Source organism: Helianthus annuus, chromosome 9 (genome assembly GCF_002127325.2).
Source record: "Helianthus annuus cultivar XRQ/B chromosome 9, HanXRQr2.0-SUNRISE, whole genome shotgun sequence".
NCBI classification, from domain to species: domain Eukaryota; kingdom Viridiplantae; phylum Streptophyta; class Magnoliopsida; order Asterales; family Asteraceae; genus Helianthus; species Helianthus annuus.
Window position 1 is genome coordinate 61,677,543 of NC_035441.2, and position 11,551 is coordinate 61,689,093.

General features: G+C 37.9%; 1 pseudogene; it reads left to right on the forward strand.

Annotated features, from left to right (window-relative positions):
- Positions 1–222: 222 nt before the first annotated feature.
- LOC110875820 lies at positions 223–6,433 on the forward strand (annotated as a pseudogene).
- Positions 6,434–11,551: the final 5,118 nt, after the last annotated feature.

The window sequence follows — 11,551 nt, forward strand, 5'->3', positions numbered from 1 at the left end:
TCAAGTCCTGTTACGGGCAAATGGTGTATTTTAGGAGTAGTTGTAGGGGTGCATGAGTTTTTCTTTAAAGAAAAGAAAAAGAGTACACCAAAGGCATATATAGTTTAATACTTTGTAGAAACAAACATGTTGATATTTGACTAATAGCAGGCAAGGTGAAACGTCGCTATATTTAGCTGGGGGGAGGGGTGAGAAGCATAGGCTCACAAGTTAGCTGCGAAAATGACAGTGTTGAGAGTTATCTTCTCTATTCTGGTTCTTCATGTAGCTTGTATGATTTATGCTCAAAATGATCAATCAGGTAGGTATCGTAAGAATGTAAATAATATATTTGCATGTGTTTCAAATGCCGTATGTTCTCAACCTAGCTTTTTCGTAGCAGGTTTCATTAGCATAGATTGTGGAAGCGAGTCAAACTACACACAAAACGGCACAGGCATCAATTATGTTTCAGACGATGGCTTCATAGAAGGTGGTGAGAGTTATGACCTGTCACGCATTCGCAACTATAGAACACGTGTGTACAACACTCTTAGAAGCTTTCCCCAGAATGAACGAAACTGCTACACTCTGAGACCCCAGAAAGGGAAGAACAATAGGTATCTGATAAGGGCAATGTTTTTTTATGGTGAGTCTAGAGGTCAACCCCCACAATTTGATCTTCATATTGGAGCGGATTATTGGGCTACGGTTTATATTTCAGACCCATCCATATATGTCGTCTACGAGATGCTACACCTCACCTCTTCAGATTACATACATGTTTGCCTTGTTAACACAGCTCGGGGAGATCCTTTCATTACATCACTAGAACTAAGGCCTTTAGATATTACCATGTATAAACAACGATCACCATCATCATTAATCCTCAACTATCGCCAAAACTTTGGAACAAATGAAACTGTCAGGTAAGCATTTTATGTTTAAGCATTTTATGTTTCATATATTACTTATTATTATTATTATTATTATTATTATTATTATTATTATTATTATTATTATTATTATTATTATTATTATTATTATTATTATTATTATTATTATTATTATTATTATTATTATTATTATTATTATTATTATTATTATTATTATTATTATTATTATTATTATTATTATTATTATTATTATTATTATTATTATTATTATTATTATTATTATTATTATTATTATTATTATTATTATTATTATTATTATTATTATTATTATTATTATTATTATTATTATATAACTCTTGCTTGCTACAGTAGTGGTGGAGTTTGAACGAAAACTCAGTGGAACTGAGTCTCAAAATTTAAATCAGTAGGGGCAGACTCTTAAAAATACAATTTTTTACACTAAAAAAATCCAGTAAAACTAACACGACGAGAGAAAAATCAGTGGAGTGAGGGCACCACGTCCCAATAAAGCTACGTCCCTTGTCCGAGCCCTGCTTCAGATGCAGGATCATATTATCTCCTAATTTGAATTCTAAAAGTTTATTTTATGTTTTATTAGTTATTTATTAGTGTTTTATTATTTATTTATTAGTGTATATGAAAATCTATGTATTTATGAAAATATATGTATTTGTGTAGTATGTCAATACTGGCGACAAAATACACCAATACCGGCGACAGCTGTCGCCGCTAAAGGTGGTCCATTCTTGTAGTGAGTATAAATATTGTTATTGGTGAATGTTTATTATTGGTTATTGTAAACAAGTATAATATAAAATGTATCTCTATTGGGGAGAGGGAGAGAGAGAGAGAGAGAGAGAGAGAGAGAGAGAGAGAGAGAGAGAGAGAGAGAGAGAGAGAGAGAGAGAGAGAGAGAGAGAGAGAGAGAGAGAGAGAGAGAGAGAGAGAGAGAGAGAGAGAGAGAGAGAGAGAGAGAGAGAGATTGAGGGTTGTTTATTTGTTTAAGGGTAAATTACACTTTTCGTCCTTTATACTAGTAAAATTACCAACCTACCCTCATGTGCAAGGTACATGTCATACTGAAAATTATAACCTAGTTAGTGCTAAAGGATGTAGAGTGTAATTAGTTTTACAAATAAAGGATTGTGACTATAATTATTGAAGTTAAAAAATTAGATTTTCTTTGAGAAGGATTAGTATAGTTATTTAGTATAAATAGGATTCTAGGTTATTATTTTTATTTGTTCATTTTCTTTGTAAGTTCATAATCTAGTATAAATAGGGTTCTAGGTTATTATTTTTATTTGTTCATTTTCTTTGTAAGTTCATAAGTTTGTTTGATTGAATACACGGGTTTGTCCCCCAAATATCTCGTGTTGGGCGAACATCCGTTTCCGCATCATTTGGTATAAGAGCTATTGGTTATCAAATGGCCGCTCGTGAGGAAGATTGACACCTTACTCGTAGTACCACTGACCAAGGCAATGCTAGGGTCTATCCCAACCCACGGGATCTAAAGATCAAACAGCTCCGACAATGAATTCGAGACCTTGAAATACAACAAGAGATCAAATGGCTCCACCAACAAATCTGGGATCTTGAGTAAGAACGGGAGAGGCGTGTTAAAGAAAACCGAACCTGGATGCATGTAAGTGACGATGTGAATGAGAAAGAGGAGCATCCTTTTGACCACTTCAACCTTCTGTTCTACGAACCGATCTATCAAGAGTGTTTTTCAGAAGACAAACTCATGTTCGATGAAGAGGGTGTTAAACCCGACGAGGAAGAATGTTCGTTTGTGCGGAAGGTTCTTAGCAGAATTACTGTGCAAGATTGTTATGGACTAATACCCACATTGGTTGTATGGGCAACTGATGTGTAGTTTATATACCAATGAGCTCTCTCACCCATCAGACTAGTCTTTTGGGTTGAGTTCTCTTGTTTGGTATGTAACAAATATGATGGACAAGTGAAAAATAAAGACAATACTAATTGTGATGCTAAGGCTGTTATCTGTTTTATTTTAAGGTTGTTAGGGTCTAGTATGATACAGGATCAAATTATCTCCTAATTTGAATTTTAAAAGAATATTTATCTGTTTTATTTTAAGGTTGTTAGGGTCTAGGATAAATGTAGTTCTTGGTGAATGTTTATGGTTAGTTTTTAATCATTGATTATTGTAAACAACACCTTTGAGGTTTCGTTGAACAATTCGGTTCAAGTAAAGTTTATGAAATTTTAATCACATAGTTTTTGAGCCGTTTGATTGATTCCGTTTCCGCATTAGTTTCACTATTAATCATTTTTTAGTGAAACAGGTACGATGATGACAAGTATGATAGAATATGGGGTCTACCTAACGTTGTTAGAGTTAGAGCAGTACAGGCTTCTGATGCAGTTTCTTTAAAATCTTTTAGTGAAGAACAAGTACCATTAAAGGTCATGAGCACTGCCATTACACCAATTAATTCTACAGAGTTATACTATAGGTGGAATGCTACGTCCATCGATGAGTATATCATCTACGTTCACCTTGCTGAAGTCGAAATACTAGAAAGCAATCAGAAGAGGGAATTTAACATATATAATAATGGAATCTTTATTGGCACATTTTCTCCATCAACTAGCATTACCACAATCATGTTATCTTCCAACTCGCCAACCTATGAGCTTATACTAAGACAAACCTTAAACTCAACCCTCCCTCCCATCTTAAATGCAATAGAGGTTTATACTTTGAAGCAGCTCCTGCAAAACCAAACAGATGACCAAGATGGTAGATACATACATTCTCTATTAGTAACATATATTTCCGTCTATTCCAATATTTTACCTTTAAACACTATAATGAGAACTGATGCTATTATCATGGTCTTACCTTTGTTGTTAAAATTAGCTGCTGTAATGTGGGGTATCAAGTCAACTTACGGGTTAACAAACTTAAACTGGCAAGGAGATCCATGTGTTCCACAGCAATATGCTTGGGTTGGTCTTTACTGCAACTATAATGCTCCGAGGGCTGCTAGAATCAGATCCCTGTATGTATTCCGTTTCACAACCACTACTAAATAATACTTTTCCACTTTTAAATCACTGAGTAAGTTTAATGTATGCAGGAACCTGTCTTCTAGGGGATTGAGCGGAGAGATAGCTACTGCCTTGGCTAATCTGACTATGCTAGATTCATTGTAAGTTCTTTTATATGATTTTTTAACATATGAAACTGTTGTACAATCTGCATATTTCTTTTTGTTTCTATTTCAGAGACTTGTCCAACAATAACTTGACAGGAAATGTGCCCAAGTTTCTTGCAGAACTAGACAGCTTGACGTTTCTGTAAGTCAACAGGTTGTCAGCTAGTATAGGATCAAAAGCTTTTACATGATGCATACTAATCTTATACGGTGTTCCTTGTAGAAACTTAATGGGAAACAACTTCACACGACCGATTCCAGCAGAACTTCTAGCAAAATCAAAGAACGGGTTATGATTGAGGTTTGATACTTGAGAACAAAAAGCAAAAGCAAATCAACACTTATTCTAACATTTCTTTTACATAAGCAGTATTGAAGAAAGCAGTGGTGAAGATAAAAGTTCTTCGACGCGTATAATAGCTGTTATTTTAGCACCAATTATTGCATGCATCGTGGTATTGTCCATCATTGTATTCATAATGAAACAACCGAGAAAGAAAGGTTTGCAGTATTCTTAACCTTGTAATCATATCATCTAAGGGATATATATCTATGAAACATGTTAAACGGAGAAGTAGTTGTTAAATGTGAATAAATGAATGCAGCTTTGATCAAAAGTGAGGAGGTTTTAACACCCAGAAAACAACAGTTTACATATTCTGAGGTGTTGAGTATTACTAACAACTTCCAGAAAGAAATTGGAAGAGGAGGATTCGGAAGGGTGTTCCAAGGATCTGTTGGGGATAACCAAGTTGCTGTGAAGATGCTTTCCGAATCATCATCTCAAGGTTACAAGGAATTTCAAGCCGAGGTAATTAATAGATAAAACTATCTTTTGGAATAGATTACAATTTCAGCTAGCTAATTAAATGAGCAAGGATGCCTAAACAATAACCTGCAAAATGAACAAACGTACCCATCATTATCCCACTAATAGCAAGCTATTTGTAGGATCTGGGGAGGATGGGATGAGGGTAGACCTTTCCTCGATCCCAAGAGATAGAGAGTCTCTACAACCCCCCCCCCCCCGACTAATCTACTTTTTTTGCAACAAGATGACTTGTTCAAATTTAAAAGTTAAGCAATTTTCGTCTACAGGTCAAGCTTCTCATGGAAGTTCGTCATACAAACATAACTTCACTTGTTGGGTACTGTGATGACAACAACCACAAGGGAATCATCTATGATTTCATGGCTAATGGGAACTTAGGAGAGCATCTATTTGGTAAGTGGGTGTAGTTAATGTCATGTGTTAGCCACATATATATTCGTTTAAAAGGATCACATGTCCTCTTGTCAAGATTCTAATGTCATGTGTCTTAAGCTGAATGCTTTACATTTAATTTGATTGCTCAGATGGGCGTCCAAATGTCTTGAGCTGGGAAAGAAGGTTACAAATTGGATGTGATGCAGCAGATGGTTAGTAATTAGGTTACTTCATACTGGCTTGTACTGATTGGTTGTTTTTAGCATCAACATCTTTAACAAGTTTAGCATTCATTGCTCTGTATTACAGGGCTAGCGTACATGCATCACGGATGCAGGCCACCAATAGTTCACAGAGATGAATGAAGGTTTCCAGGCAAAACTAGCTGATTTTGGGTTGTCCAGGGCTTATCCTACTGAAGATGCTAGTCATGCATCATCAGTAAAAGTTGCGGGTACTATAGGGTACCTTGACCCTGAGTGAGTTTTTCTCTTTAACGTTTTCCCACTTTTTAAGTTTACTGACTGAGAAATTCCTTGGAATAGTTAATGAATAACATGTAATAATTAATATGTTCCAAGTAAGTTTGTATTAGGAGCTTACAACTTCTCGTTGAAACATAAAATGCAGGTATCACTCAACTGGCAGGTTGACGGAGAAAAGTGATGTGTATAGCTTTGGGGTACTACTCTTGGAGTTGATTACAGGCCGAAGAGCAATAACAGAGGGCGTAAACATAGTTAACTGGGTTCAGTCACTAGTTGAAGAAGGAAATGTTGAAGCTATAATTGATTCAAGACTAGAGGGCCATTTTGACATCAATACTGCATGGAAGGGAGTAGAAACTGCAATTGCTTGTGTTTGCCTCACGTCCGTCGAAAGGCCAACCATGAATGATGTGGCGATGGATCTCAAACATTGTGTGCAAACAGAAAAAACTAGACAAAGTGGATACATGTCCTTGAACTTGGAAGGTTTGAATGATCTAAAGCCAAGATAGTGAAGTCTTGAAATTGTTAAGTCATGTCAAATGCTCAGGTAAAACTCGTATATCATGGTGTACAGTTTTATTGTAACAAATTTATGCGTGTAAGTATATGAAGCAAGTGAGTCAGTGTATATTTCATTTACTTTGATATTGTATATGTTGAAAAATAATTTAATCAAACAATTAATTTATTAATTACCGAGTTATCAGCCAAACCAGTTTGTTCCAATTTGAGCAAACTGATTAAAGAAAGGTAGAAGGAGACTGTCCCGTTGTCGGACGAATTTAAAGAACACGTAAATTAAAACCAACCTGGCGATTGAGATCGAAGATCCTTAAACGAGAAACTTGAACTGCACGGATGATTCCTGTCCTTAAAGGATTTTACGCGCTCGTATTGCTGTGAGCTGCAGCGTAAACTCCCAGGATTTAATGCAGAACTGATCTGGTATTCCAACAGCAATGGAAACCAGAAAACGCAGAAGCTGGAACGAAAACCGAATCACACAAGTAGAGAGAGAGAGAGAGCTGCGAATTTTTGGATGTGTAAATGGGTAGCCGGAAGCCTTTATTTATAGGTATGGATTATACCTGAGAATGAGAAAAATAGGGAGTTTTAATCCCATACGAATTCGTTTTCTGGATGTATATCCTATTCGAATTTGGTTGCTGGATAGTTATCCCACACGAATTCGAATCAGTATGGGATAACCCCCACTGTTTCGAATTAATCTCTATCTCTCTATCTCATTCAATCCACAAATCTGACCCACCTGACCAGACCTTAGCTAAAAATAAAAGCTCCTCAGCTCCTCGCGACGATGCGTACGTGCGAAGTGCAAAGTGCAAAGTGCAAAGTGCAAAGTGCAAAGTGCAAAGTGCAAAGTGCAAAGTGCGCCTCAAACGCGACCATTCGCGAGCTCGCGGCTCGGCTCGGCTCGGCGCGCGTGTGGGCTTCATCCACTACTCAACCCATTTAACACTTTGGAGGCCCATAAGGGGTAATCCCTTATAAACCACTCAAACTTCAATCACTCCACCAATGTGGGATGGAGGAAACATACCAACTTGTATGTTCCTCTTTAATATTGTCTATAATATTTCCAACAATCCCCCACCAAGTTGGAATGTTTCCGTTCACTTAGACTAATGATGTCACTAGGTGTCACGAAGATTAAACCCAGTTTATGTTAGTTTATGTTGATAAACAAGAAGAGACAGATTAGATGGTGTCCTATGGAATTAAACCATTAACCTGATAGCCCCCTTCGGTTTACCCCCACACATCATCAGTTGACTTTGCGTTCTCACTGAGCGCGAATATGGCCGTGCGCTATAAATCCTTTTCATGACCCTTTAGAAGATAAACCACTAATCTTCACTCGAGGCGGCACCACCCCTAGATCATATAGGCAAAGTTTTACATCATCCACGTTGCTTGGATGCCTCCAATACTTTGTTAAGAGCATAAGCTCACCCTTGTTCTCGGCAACGACGTACTATCATACCTCACATGGATCTATCAAATTTGATAGTACCTTCTATCGTTAAGTGACTTCGTTGTTACCCATTAAACTTGAGAAATAGGAGCACTAAGTTCAAGTTGGGTTTCCATCACTAACGATTCTATTGTGGTTTTAGACCCATGTCTCTCGCGGTATTCACAACCAAATCTCTCGTCAGAGGTTTAGTAAATGGATCTGCCAAGTTCTTACTTGTCTTGACATAGACAACCTTGATGGTACCACTTTCAAGCAGTTGTCTCACATAATTGTGCCGAAGACCTATGTGTCTTGATCCCCCATTATACACTGCGTTGTACACTTTAGATAGTGTGGCCTCACTATCACAATACATGGGAATACACGGCATTGGAACATCCCACAGACGGATGTCAGTAAGTAGATCTCTAATCCACTCTGCTTCCTTACCAGCCGCAGCCAGCGCTATGAGCTCAGCTTCCATAGTTGAGTGGGCAATACACGTCTGTTTCTTGCTCGCCCAAGAAATTGCTCCTCCTGCTAGAGTGAAAATCCACCCACTTGTAGATTTTGAATCATTTGTGCGATCAATCCAGCTTGCATCAGAATAACCTTCAAGTATTCTGGAAGAAGACGTGTATGTCAGTTCTAAGTTACTGGTCCTTTTCAGGTATCCAAGTACTCTACCCACTGCCTTCCAGTGTTCTGTCCCTGGATTAACAGTATACTGACTCAGTTTGCTTACAGCAAAAGCAATATCAAGACGAGTGCAATGCGTTGCATACATCATACTTCCAATAGCACTCGCATACTCCAGTTGAGCCACTGCTCTTCCAGAGTTCACATTAAGTTTCACACTTGGATCAAACGGAGTATTAAACTCTTTAATATTTAAGTGTTGAAACTTAGTCAGAATTTTCTCTATGTAATGAGATTGACTAAGAGAAATCTGACTTCCAGTTCTCTTCACCTTGATCCCAAGAATGGTATCAACTTCTCCTAGATCTTTCATCTTAAAGTTCAAGGACAAATATTTCTTTGTTTCAGAAATACCTTCAAGGTGAGTGCTAATGATCAACATATCATCAACATAAAGACAAATCACGACTGTATAACCGGGTTCGCATTTAGTATAAATACATCTGTCAGCACTGTTGTGTCGAAACCCGAAAGCAGTCACAGTGGTGTCAAATCTCTCATGCCACTGTTTAGGAGCTTGCTTCAAACCATACAGAGATTTAATAAGTCTACACACTTTGTTCTCTTGTCCAGGCATCACAAACCCTTCTGGTTGCTCCAAATAAATCTCCTCATTTAGATACCCATTTAGAAATGCTGTCTTTACATCCATTTGATGGATGTACAACCCTTTCAAAGCTGACACCGCTATTAGAGTTCTAATAGAACCTATTCTAGCCACAGGTGCATAGGTATCAAAATAGTCGACCCCTTCTCTCTGCCTATACCCTTTAGCGACTAATCTTGCTTTATAGGCAGAGATGGATCCATCTGGATGATACTTCCTTTTGAAAATCCATTTGGATCCAATAGGTTTCTTTCCCTTGGGTAGATCAGCTAACTCCCAAGTTCCATTTCCCATAATGGAATCCATTTCATCATTGACTGCCTCCTTCCACAAAGGAGCATCTCTTGATGACATTGCCTCGTTGAAAGTTTTAGGATCATCATCCAAATTTACAGCAAAAATGACCTCTCTCGTCACTTTCTTTTGAGTTCCTTCAACCAGGTAAGAAAAGAAATCATCTCCATAACTTTTCTCTTTTCTAACTCTAGTACTTTTCCTTGGTTCTTCAACTATTGGTGAGGGTTGAACCCTTTTCTCAGAAGTACTAGAAGTTGTGGTGCCATTTGAGTTTTCATCATCTCTAGAAAACTTGTTCTCAAAGAATTCCACATCTCTGGATTCTACAACTATACCTGATTCGTCATCCAACAATCGGTAAGATTTACTATGCGAAGCATATCCAATGAACACACTCTTGAAAGCTCGTTCTCCCAGTTTGAGTGTCTTTGGATCAGGTACGCGATAGTAAGCAAGACAACCCCAAACCCTCAAATGCTCTAGGTTTGGTTTTCTTCCTTTGCATAACTCATATGGACTCGTAGGTATCACACGACTAGTGATCCTATTATGAACATAACATGCGGTTAACACAGCTTCCCCCCACATATTACGAGGTAGACCCGATTGGTTTAACATACAGTTAGCCATCTCTACCAAAGTTCGGTTCTTTCTCTCAGCCAAACCATTTTGTTGGGGAGTATATGGTGCAGTTCTCACATGTATGATGCCTTCTTCTTCGCAGAAAGCATCAAACCTTCGGTTAAAGTATTCTCCGCCTCTGTCCGAGCGAAGAATCTTAATGCGTTTCTCCTTTTGTTTTTCAACCTCAGCCTTATATATTTTGAATGCCTCAAAAGCTTCGTCTTTTGAATGCAACAAATAAACATATAAGTATCGGCTCGAGTCGTCACAGAAAGTGATAAAGTATCTCTTACCCCCACGAGTAAGAACTCCATTCAGTTCACAAATATCTGAATGAATTAGTTCTAGTAGTGATGTATTGCGTGTATGAACACTTGGAAAAGGTTTCTTTGTGAATTTTGATTTAACACAAGTTTCGCATTTTTCAAAGTCTTTATCATTTAATTTTAATAAACCTTTAGTTTGCATTTTTTCAATGTTTTTAATATTTGTATGAGCTAAGCGTTTATGCCATAAAGAAATTGAACAAGCGATATAATCAGAAGACATAATTTCATTCAAATCAAAACCAATTGCATTACATTCACCAATACTAGAACTAACACTACCACCACTATCACTATCACTTTCATTCCCAAACCCGTCAATCACTGAAACGCCCCCTTGATCCGAATCTTCTTCTTCACCAATCCCATCTTCAGCTAAGTCAAGACGATACATTCCACCCGTGTTCTTTGCTTGACCCACATAGATGTCATTTAGAGAAAACTTCACACGGAGATTCTTGATAACCAGCTTGTAACCATTCCGATCAAACTTATCAGCAGAAACAAGACCCTTGGTGATACCAGGAACATGCAACACGTCCTGAAGAGTAACCACTTGACCATCTCTGAAGTTTAGCCGCACCGTGCCTTTACCTCGAACCTCTACGCGATGTCCATCAGCACATACCACCACTGTTCCTTGAGGAACAGGAGCATAAGTAAGAAACGAGCCACGATTCCCACAAACATGAACAGTGGCTCCAGAATCCAAAAACCATCCTCTACATGCCACAATGCGTGTATATTGAGAAAGCATGTTGACTTCACCAAGACCCACATTGGCCACCAGATTGGTGACTTTCTCAACATCAATAGCACTCGTAGAACCAACCGTAGATCCAGATTTCCTCTGAGAGCACTCTCGTGCATAATGCCCTATTTCTCCACAAACATGACATTTACCAGACCTCTTTGGTTGGTTGTTAGTGTGTTGTGACTTCTTGAATTCTTTCTTCTTTGGTGCTGTAAACTTCTTATTCCTTGATGATGCCCCTTTTCCCTTTTGACCAGATCCACCAGCAACATGATTCACACTCGATCCGACTTTACCTCTTTTGTCCCTGTTGCGCGTTTCCTCCTCAATTCGAAGGTGCTTCAACAGTTCATCCAAAGAGTAGTCCTCAGACTTGTGCATCATTCTCTTTGAGAAATCCTTCCAACCAGGAGGCAATTTTGCAATAATAACCCCTACTTGAAATATTTCTGGCAGCGGAATAGAAAGTGCAGTCAAT